Source organism: Ostrinia nubilalis, chromosome 19 (genome assembly GCF_963855985.1).
Source record: "Ostrinia nubilalis chromosome 19, ilOstNubi1.1, whole genome shotgun sequence".
Lineage (NCBI taxonomy): Eukaryota > Metazoa > Arthropoda > Insecta > Lepidoptera > Crambidae > Ostrinia > Ostrinia nubilalis.
In genome coordinates, this window is record NC_087106.1 from 7,708,250 (window position 1) to 7,720,098 (window position 11,849).

At 34.4% G+C, this 11,849-nt stretch overlaps 1 protein-coding gene across 1 annotated transcript in view; it reads right to left on the reverse strand.

Annotated features, from left to right (window-relative positions):
* Nucleotides 1–8,100, reverse strand: part of LOC135081132 (alpha-N-acetylgalactosaminidase) — a 74,971-nt gene extending 66,871 nt beyond the window's left edge. Inside the window, exon 1 of the mRNA XM_063975872.1 lies at nt 7,929–8,100. The gene's annotated coding sequence lies outside the window, so the exon portion shown is untranslated. The remainder of the gene's footprint in view (nt 1–7,928) is intronic.
* Between the last annotated feature and the right edge of the window lie 3,749 nt (nt 8,101–11,849).

Consider the following 11,849-nt stretch of genomic DNA (forward strand, 5'->3'; position numbering starts at 1 on the left):
TGTGTGTGTGCAGTCATGGATAATTTAGCGTGTACCGATAACACTCAAACATTAGCGGAATATTATAATGGTGGGGCGGGTCTTCGTGGATGAAACGATCTATAGCAATTTTATTTACCAGAATTTTAGTGGCAACATAACCAAACACTACACAGCAATTCACAGCAGGGACAGGATTCCAAGAAGACATTAAAGAAATTAAAACATTTCATTGTTTCCGCAATAACTAATGTACTTATTAGTGTTATTAGTAACATAATAATTCAAGTCAGCTTTACCAAGGCCTTGTATTTAAAAAATAATTAGTACTGAAGACTGTTTCGTAAAGTAATAATGTTCGCACCCGGAACCGCGGCCATAATGAAGATGTAAGTAATTTATTTTGAAGTTAGCGTATTATTCAAGCAATAAAATATTTATTTGTTTGTGTAAAAACCGCTGTAAATGTATTTTAATGTATTACATTGTATTAAATACTAGCGGTCGCCCGCGACTTCGTACGCGTGGACCCCGTTTTACCCCCTTAAGGGTGAAGTTTCGAGTTTTTTTTATGGTTTTCCCGGAAATTATTCGAACTTTTCTCGCCGAATATATGTTTAAATGATAAAATTCACACATCAAAGCACGATAAATAAAAGTCAATGAGTACGAACGAGTAGATATTTGTGAGTTAGTTACACTTCATCAACTACATATACGGCTGTTTCTTGTAACAGGAACAAACAATTCCTGAAGAAATGGTATTACGTCTGCACTCTTTAAACATCAATTAATTTCGAAGTAGGTGGTACGAATTCGAACCACTTTTTATATCGTGTAACTTGTTAGCTATCACTACTATAACGTCAAACATGATGAACCGTAATAGGCGTCTGACATGACTTACGCCCGTATTAAAAAACGATGCTTGTTTAAGTGAAGCAGAAAATCGAACGCACAGCGTTGAATAGAGCTCTGTGATTGGTTCGTGTGTCACCCTGTGCGTCCACGCGCACTGTGGGACCTCATAGTAATGTTTGTGAATACGGGCGTCAGTCAGCTTAGCGTGCCCTTTGAAGCCGTACCTAATTGTAGTTCTTTTCAGGAAAATCAGGTTACTTCAAGCTTTTAGTATCCTAAACAAACTGGGAAGAAAAACAAAGTTTTTTTACACTCATTGTGACCCATCTGGGAATCTCACTTTCTTACGACTGTCCCTGGAGGCATATAACCACTTTTATATCTACAATGAGGAAGCTAAATCGGCCTGCATCTCGCCTGATGGAAAGTGATGATCAGACTTTGATATCAATAAAATTCTAATTGCCATATTGGCACTGTCTAATTCGCCCAATCACAGAGCTCTATTCAACGCTGTGTATTCGATTTGCTGCTTCACTTAAGCAAGCATCTTTTGTGAATACGGGCGTTAGTCTACATGCGCCCCTCGCTTCTTTCTCTAATGTATGCTCTACGTGAGCCCATCAAATAAATTTGACTCCTAATCAATAGAGCTACCACGTGCTTAGACTTTCCCATAATAATCTGAGATAATGTATTTGTCTAATTGTCCATATATTTGCAGCACGATCGTGTTTGCCTCGCTTCCGTTCGTCCGGTTCCGTAAAACCTGTTTTTTTCCGCGTGAAAGTTAAAATTCTTGATAGTCTAAAGTTTTATTCGATATACATGCAACAGTGCATAGCTCCCTTTCATCAGATCGCGTACAAAGTCCTCAATGGTGATGAAATACGTGCTATAAGTCGGTAAAACATGTGAGTTTTATAGTAAAGGCTCTCGCGTGTATAAAGTGATGTAATTTACATTTTACACTAAATATTTCGCACTAGAGTGAAGTTAAAATCAGAACGCATGGCTTTCAGCATAATGTTTTTTGTTTTAATAACTTCTTTCTATAACTGCATATAGTTAAGTTGTAAAATAAATACAAAATAATGATGTGTTTTGCACGCATCAGCCTTTTAAGCTTTATTTTTATTATGATTTCATCTGTTCAAGAATTATGATACAGATAAAAATGAAAGTTATAATAATTTTATTTGAATTGTCATGCTATTAAATGCAAGTAATAAACCACATACGAGCATTCGTTAATATACGGCGCATATCATTTCTTCACTAGGTATATTGCTTAACTATTCCAATAAAATTACATTGTATGTGTAAGCCTAAGGAATTTCAAATATTCTTTTAGAAGTTACGGTTTGAACAGATACAATTAATCTCTGCCTTTCGTACAGATAAGGGTGTGCAGAATGTGGCACATCCACCTGCAAACCTACTATTCTATACTATTATAACCTACTCTTTTGCAATAAGTAATCAATTAAAAATAAACATTGAAAAGTTGAACAAACAAATTGTAACAGCTGATCAGGGTCAGTGGCCGAGTCCTCCAGTATTTGACGCACCCGTGGTGGACGCCCCCGATTTAAATAAATTTAATATCACATTTTTTTCGGATTTTGCACTAAGTACAGTCAACGAAAAAAGTTTCACAAGCTAATTATTATACTAAACTATGCATGTTTGACGCTATTTATGCAATCTGGGAGCAAAATTTTAACCCAAAACCAGCAGTAGTAAGAAACAAAAAACTTTTGTAGGAATTATTTTCATTTCATTAGATTCATTTTTGTGTTTAATTCTACTGGCCTAATAAATATTTATTAGTTTATAAACATTTTTGTGCCTGACTGTACATTTGATTAAAAATTGCTTCAAATCGAATTTAACTGACCGGGGGCGTCGACCACGGGTGCGTCGAAAACTGGGGGACTCGGCCACGGACCCGCTGATCATTCTAACATATGGGAAAGTTTTTTGAAATAAAGATGTTGGTTTCCATAAAAACCTGTGAGTACCAGAATCGGAATGGGCAGTTTTTTTTTACAATATTGTTAAGTATTGATTTATTTAAACTTTTTGCACATACATACAAGTAATGTACTGTGGCGGACTTAATGCCCGATGGCATTCTCTGTACTGGGAAATTGTACAGTCAACAGTACATCAGCTATACAAAAGTCTAGCCTTTCCCGAGAACAGATAATTATCATGATAAATAGCTAATGATGCAACTTATTATGATGAATTTGCATAGCGTAATCCATTTTAAACAGTTTCCAGCTTTGTTAGCTATGTGAACTTTTTTTTACCGTGTTATTGTTTTTTCTATCTATCTATAAATCTTTTCATATACTATGTATCATAATATGATGTATGTATTTACTTGGTTTAGTAGCAATGGACAAAGAAGATGCGAAAGGCAATCGAGAAGAAAAGTTTCTGAGAAAATCACGCATTGGCAAGATCAGACTGAGACGTTTGTCTTCTAAAAAAATTTGCAACACTGAGAGTTTATTTGATGTTTTTAATATATTTTCCTTTCAACATTGGATGTTTATAGTATAAGTGTATTTCGCTAACAACTCTATGTATTCCTCTGACTATTCTACTAGCAGAGACAGAGCGATCCGAAAGAAAAAAACTGCATTAAAATATAAAATTTGTTGTTAGTACCGAGACGAAACTGAACATTGATAACTATTGTTCCTTCTTAACCGCAAATTTAAACTTTGAATTCGCTATCTGGGTCTTAAATAACGATTGTCAACGTTTGCTCTCTCCCGGAATGGTAGAAACTGAAAACCGGTGCTAAAACGGCCGTTAAAACCTTATGATACCTAACTGTAAACGTAAGTATCATGCTTTAATTGAGCCGGTCGCATTGAACTTTCACTCGGGATTCCGCACTACTTGCGCGCGCGCATCAACGCGTAATATACGTCACTCGCGGTGTAACACGTGAACTGGTGTCACGTGAGCAAACAAACAATACTTGTAATAAATGAAAAAGTACTTCTGTCTGTCTATTATACTCGTATCTTTGCAAACTTAAACCACTGACTCTATTTAGATGTATAAGTAGAGATAGTTTGAGACCCAGGGAACAACATAGTAGCAGGCCTGTTCATCTCCGCGAGTTTGCATCGAAAACAAAACACGCGCGACAACCCCTCCTGAGGTACCTAATCGACAGGACAATCACGAGCGAGTATTCACGCACGCACGTGTATTCTTCACCCATTTGCATTGTAAAGACAATAAACTATATGTAAAATCGGTGGTGTAATTAATACTGTGCAGTATTTCTAACTGCCCGAAGAATAATAGAAACACAAAATATAATTAATACTTAATCATGTATTTACTCCGCCATTTTCCGTAGTTTGGCACCTCATGTCACACATCAATTTACCGAAGTCAGCCCTATGGCTTCGGCGCAGTACCGAACACTGACGTTTGTCAACAAAATGGTGCTTGACTCTTGAGACAGGCTAAATTACACCATATTGTTAACGACATTAAGCATACATTTTTTTAAATACCTTCGCGAAGTAAAACTTCTGTACGTAGTACTTATTATTATTCTGTGATAGTAGGTATAATATTATGCCAGTTTTTTGGAAGCACGCGTCTGATAAAATTATATTTTTGTTACCTATTCAAGTACCAGCGAATCGAGACACAATAAGGATCAATTGTTACCGCGGTCTCATGCGACCACTTGGGGTTCCACGAGTTATGGAAATTCATACAGGCGAAGAAAAATAGGATACCTACTCGTACAAGGAACGAAGCTCAAAATTGGATTTAAATCCTAAAATTTTGTTGTTCCTATAATTATGGATTGTGTTGTTGAAATAATGCCCTACAAGGTATTTCAGCTATAAATGAATGTAGGTATATTCGTAATTCATACACATTTAATCTAATTATATTATATTTTTTCGTTAATTCAGTAACTTGTTCCTAACTAATCCAATGATATCATTTCATAACCAACTAAATACACGAAATAAAACCTAGTGTTGTAATGCTAGTCCACTTTCAGCAATAAAACTGGAATAACATTTGCTAGAATTGCAATAAAATCGTAGACTCATCAAATCTTTTATTCACTTTCCATATTTTAGTTATATCATTCTGTAATGAACGCTGTCATTAGTTGAAATGATGATAATTTTATTTCATTGGCAAATAAATCTAATCATCGTATACGAATCTTAAAAATTCATAATTTTCCATAAGCGTATGTCTTTTTTAAATATTTTTTTTAAAGAACCTCGAGACTTACTGTAATCTAATCATAGTTATTATATCCTATTTAAAGATATTGGTGATTATTATTTGATTTGGACAGATACAAATTATCTACCCTAAAAGTAGATCGTAAAAATTCATATTTCCACGGCTGCATTTCGTCTCAAAGTGCCATATTTAAATCATGATATCTAAAATTCACGAATAACGTATTTCATATGATGCAATACAAACGAGAGAGCGATGCAAGGTGTTTTGCAAATGGTCTGCATAATGGCACAGCCGTAACAGATAATTGGGACTGTGGACGGACGTTCTACATCTAGAACAACTAGTATTAACCATAGAGATATAGAGAGATGCCAACTAATGCGCTGAGTTCAAAACTCTGTCGCATTAGAAATTCACACACATAAAGTAATGAAAATATGTGCTCATTATCCACTGCGGTATCAGTACTCAACGGTCGAATAATCTTTAGTACTACGCAAGCGATGTAAACTGTTTACATAATGACGTCGCTGCTGTCATCATTGCTGTCACGAGCAATGTGTTCTGTTTTTGGGCATATTGCTGCTGCACCGCCCCATTGTCACATCTTCCTTGAGTTTCTGTGATCTGTGGTATTAACCCTCTCGATACTGCTAATTTATAGAAATAACAATTAACACATTGACTCCCACGAAATGTGTAAATTAAGACGTATTTTTTATGCAGAACAAGGCAGGTATTTGACCTCAATCGCACCTGATGTGTGAGATGCAGTTTAGGTTTAGGTCTAGTCTAGATTTACGAAAGTTGTCTCCTCATTAAATCTAAGGGCAAATACAGTCTTATAACAATTTGTTCTATCGACTGCAAAGTGACAAAGATGTAATATTATACTTTAAATTATGTAGAGTGAAGACCGAGCAGTTATATCATTGGACAGCTACAAAAATAAAATGCAATTGGGTCATACGTCTAAATATACTACACATTAAGATTCTTTAGTAATTGGATACTCCTACTTCCGAGTGTTATAAACTTATTTAAACAATAACGACGAGAGCTTCCGAAGAATTTTACGATAGTATAATAAATTTTAATTAATAATGAAATAAAACAAATGTTCCTGGCAAACATATTAATTAAATGACGTCGATCTGAGGTGGAATTGTGTAAAGCAATCGTTATCATTTGACAGCTCATAACGTACGATTATTCTGTCAAACGCTTTGTTTAACTGACTTAATCGTACGTTATGAACTGTCAAATGATTACGATTGCTTTACACAATTCCACCTCTGATAGGTATCATAAAGTTGTTACTTATTCATAAATCTAAGTAGCCGTTCTCGTTGCAGACACTTTATAAGATAGTTTTGTTTTTAATTAAATTTACTTTTATTATGTTTACGTGTTCATTTTTAATGTACACTATGCTATCTGACAATCTTTAATTGAACAAAGAAATTATATTTTAAGAATGCACTACTCTACTCATTTTTCTTTTCAAATTACGAGTATAGAGGTCCAAATAGCTTGTTAAAAAATAAAACAACTATGTTATCATAATCTGTGTAGCATAACATGGTATACATTTTAAGCTGATATTAAGTTTGTGTAACGACTCGCAACTCGTTACATAAGCTAGAGATGTCGGAAGTGCCGAAAATGTCGATATGTATGATGTATCATATCGATGTTCGTTAATGGATGATAAATATTGTTGCTTTAAAATGTTAAGTTTAGTATTATAAATAATTTCAATAAATAACCGATCAACCTACATTTGTGACAAAATTAATGTGCATTCAAAACACGACAACATTTCTTTTAACATTTTACCTACTACTTGATATTGAGAATATTATCGACTTAGATATTAGAGATTAAAAATGGGTATCTTCAAGTAAAGTATCGATATATCGAATAAAAAATGTCGATAAGTCGATATTTTTTCGACAAGTGTAGCATAAGCTAAACTTGCGCGTTGATGTCTTTTGAAGCTGTTATGAGATGATGGTCGGGTATGTGTAAAAAAACAGATTATGTTAATGAGACCTCTTAATTAATTTGAGGCAATCGTATAGCATGGTCCGTTATGTAAAACACTCTAATTAATATTTTTATGAAAGTCTTCTTTACAAAATGGTCATTATATTCGTAACGGATTGAATGTAAAACATTGTAAATGGTGTTTTTATTTATTTATAGATAATTCCATTTAATGAAAAATTCAACAAAATTCAATTGATACCAAAAATATGCAGTCCCTATGGCGATCTTTGCTATTATCTTTCCTTGCAGGTACTCGTATTAACTTCGCGAAAAATATTTTAAGTATTTTGTATAAAAATAATTACATTTTCATTACCGATACGTCCGTCATTAAAATAATTACAACAATGCGGCATGATTATAAATTCTAATGTCAAAGCCACCTAAAAAGCGATCGCCTAATCGAGTCGAAAGAAATCGAATCTTAGTCGATATCATTAAACCCGCACGCTATCTCGTGATCTCATAATTGCAATATGTAGAGTTCGGGAATTGTCATTGTGAGAAAGATACATTTTTAATTATTTTTTAATGCTGAAAAATATTTTGAAACTTTTTATTCAATTGGTTGAGTTCATAATTATTGGAGCAAAATTTAAATTTTAAAGATTGTATCGGCAATAAAAATGTATAAATATTTGGCGAAGTGGTTCGAATAAGGAAGTGTAATTATTGTTTTTATTGCTGTTAATTTAGTTTGTTTCTTTTTAATTTTATTTTTCAATTTGTAAAAAGAATACTACAAATAAAAACCGGCCGGTTACAAAAAAAAAACTCACCGAAGGGGAGTCGACACGGCGTTCGAAACAAAATCCTATTCGATTTTCAAACACGATCACTCACTTTCTCGATATCGGAAGCGATTGGCGAGTGGTGTGGCAGTTGCGTGTGCCTTCGCGAGACGAGCGGCCGCGGTCCTATCGGAGCGGCGACTGAGAGCGATCGGGCGTTCGTTACCCCGAATGGCCGCTTGGGGAGGATTGCGGACTCAGTAGAGATTCGCTGTGGGCTTAACCTTAGGGCAAATATCACCTGTGATAAGGCCAAGCCAATCATTGAGTCATACCTTTTGGGCAAACACTTAGGTATCACCTGTGTTTCTGATAAGGTGAGGCCGATCCGGTCAACTTAGAGCCATACTTGAAGTTAAACACCATACAAAACAAACGATAATATTTGCACTAAGTATGACGAATTAACTGCTACATGCTTTTAACAAACTTTTCTGTAAAGTCTAAACCCAATATTGCTTGAAGTGACTCAAAATCTGAACTCATTATACCAATATTTTAAAAGAAAGGAGGTAACAAAATAATAATCAATTAGTGAAAGTTGGATAATCATGAAGAGAGAGCTACTAATGAATTGTGTTTACTTTGTTTCAAATTTTTTTATTCTGAGTCAGAGTTAAAACTGCAATGATTCTAGCATACTAACCACTAATACACATAACAAATAGTGACGATCCTGTGTCATAACATTTTAATATTTCAGCTTAGTATAGAATCAGTTCTATCGATTTTATAATGCAACCCTCGCAAAAAACGAGACAAATCCACGCATTCTGATGCTCTACAATAGCACCCCATACATTACCCTCTCCCTTCCATCTCCTATTACAACTCTAGTATCAAACAAGCGATGTATTATCGCATTAACACTTTCTGTTAATGGCAGACATGATTAGTCATTATTATGCTCCGAAGAGACGTAAATAATAGATTTCTGGGAAATAAAAATTGAAGATCCATGCATATTCAGCGAAACACTTGATTGCGGTGCGATGATATCTTTCTTTGTAAACTTTTTGCTGTGGACACATTGATGTCTTGTAATTCTTGTCCTGAATATCTTGTAATTGATAAGAGTTTATAAGGTTTTGGATTAACTATACTCAACTATATTGTTAAACTAGCTTTCCGCCCTCGGCTTCGCCCGCGTGGAATTTTGTCTGTCACAGAAAAACAATATCGCGCGCGTATTTGCTCACCGTTTAGACCTACCCTGGACTACGACAAACATTTTAAAACCAAAATCAGCTCAATCGGCCCAGCCGTTCTCGAGTTTTAATCAGACTAACGAACATCAATTCATTTTTATTTATGTAGATTTTATGCTTTTGTTATTATATATTTCATTAGTGTCTACACCACCTTCCCCTTCATATTTGTTTTAAGTAACTGTCCTCTCCATAGGTTGTCTGGAAGAGATCGCTTCATAGCGATAAGACCGCCTAGTTTTACCTTGTGTGTTTCTTTTTTTTTCTGTTCTGTTCTTTGGTGTGCAATAAAGATATTATTATTATTATAAATTAGAACTTTATTTTAGTGCCACATGTCACCTTCCCTGTTGAGTTGGTCCTCATCCGTAATGATGAACAAATAGTTTCATGCGTTTATATTACATTTTTATAATATTAATAATCTCATTCTCTTGCTCTCAATTGTCTAATTAAATTTTCATTTAAATCATAATAGGTATGTAGCGTAATAACCGCTAAGATACACTTATACCAAAAGCTACATATAAATCAAAAACCAAATAGGTACACACATAATATGTAATTTAAGTAATTTTCTTTATTTTTTAAGAAATAATTATTTTTTAACAAATTGTGTTTATTATTACAATAGAACACTTTGGCTGAAAAATACTCATTACAACCTAATCAATCAGAACATGCTAATTTGCGTGTTCTCTAGCACTTAATTTAATTGATAATTATAAAACAATTCATTACAAAGTAAACAATAAATAAAAAGGAAATAATTGTGCTACAAATAAATTCAGTGTAACTATCTTTATAAACATACACGTAAAAGCTTCGAATAAAAATAACGTACGATCTAAAAGCTCTCATAGCCCTATAAACCAACAATATTGACCTTCACTCTTACTATACGATCTAAATGAGTGTATATCATAGTTGCGACAAACAAAGGTGCTACAAACGTTGTGGCGACAGTACGTTATGCCGACAATCGATGGCGCGACTGCACATTAGCTCGACGAACGTTAGCGCGACAGAACGATGGGGCGACAAACGAAAGCACGACAGTACTTTGGAGCGACAAACCCTAGCGCGACATTACTTAGGCTCGACAAACGATTGCACGACAGAACCTCCGATCGACAAACTACACTGTGACACAACGTTTTACTCAACGACCTAAAGCATGACAAACATAGTGACAAGTTATTTTAAAAAATATGTATGTGGATGTATTAGTAATGTATAATAATAATTAGGCTTTAGGTTTATTTTTTAATTACCTACATGTTTACTTTAAAATTAAATTATACCTACATAAACGTTAACAAAAATGTAATTGTATAAAAATGTGAAAGTAAACATGAAAGTAAAAAAAAAACCTAATTTTGCATTAGATCAAATATTTTTTCGTTAAAAAAATATTAAAAATACAGAGAGTACATTTTTGTTAACGTTTATTATTTCTATTTTATTATTTATTTTATTCTATTTTTGTGTATTTAAAGTAAACATGATAGTTTAAAGTTAAGTGATTCATACTTATGGCACATTAAGTTGAAATAATTAACATTAAGTTGAAAATGTAAGATTAAAAATAAACCTAATATATCCACTCCACATACACATTTTTTAAAATAACTTGTTACTATGTTTGTAATGCTTTAGGTCGTTGAGTAAAACGTTGTGTCACAGTGTAGTTTGTCGATCGGAGGTTCTGTCGTGCAATCGTTTGTCGAGCCTAAGTAATGTCGCGCTAGGGTATGTCGCTCCAAAGTCCTGTCGTGCTTTCGTTTGTCGCCCCATCGTTCTGTCGCGCTAACGTTCGTCGAGCTAATGTGCAGTCGCGCCATTGATTGTCGGCATAACGTACTGTCGCCACAACGTTTGTAGCACCTTTGTTTGTCGCAACTATGATATACACTAGATCTAAATATATCATAAAAACAAACATACATTTACGAGCGTTTCCAATTCAACAGACACGAAAGTGAATCTGGGATTATGACCTTGTTCATTATATTACACAATCTTCAAACGATATGCGGGTAAATGCGAACAGATAGAAACTGGAACTCGCTGCCTGCTGCTGTAACGTCTTTCCCGAACGCTATAATCCGGGCCTTTTCAAGGCGAGAGTGAGCTTACAGGGCAGATATTATGTACCATCTTAGACTGCATCCGCGTCAAATACCTGCCTGAATTTATGCTGCAATGACAGCTGTAAAGTAAGTTATTAGTGCAAAATCATTACATGGTTCATCGACAGATTTATTGAAAAATCAAAATTATAACAATTATTTTTCTATTTTATTTTGAAAATTGTTTTGAATGAATTACACTCGGGCCACCACCAACCGGCCATTGTGGAAATCATTGGGGGAGGCCTATGTTCAGCTGTGGGCGTCCTGTGGCTGAAATGATGATGGTGAAACACACCTATTAGGTTAGTTTCTGCTCGCGGTTTTGTGTATTTCAAAATTTCAAACATACAGTTTTTCACTTGAAAATGTTACTCTCTTAAACATTATTTTCCTTATTTAATCCCCTTTTGACTTATCAAGGGACCTTAGGTGGGGACTAACTAAGATCTACATATTATGTTTCTATCCTAGATGGACCCTTCTACCAAGTAATCTCTCTACCTACCAAAATTTTGTAGATATGGTTCAATAGGTTACTGAGAAATTAATGTAAAAGAGACAGTTAC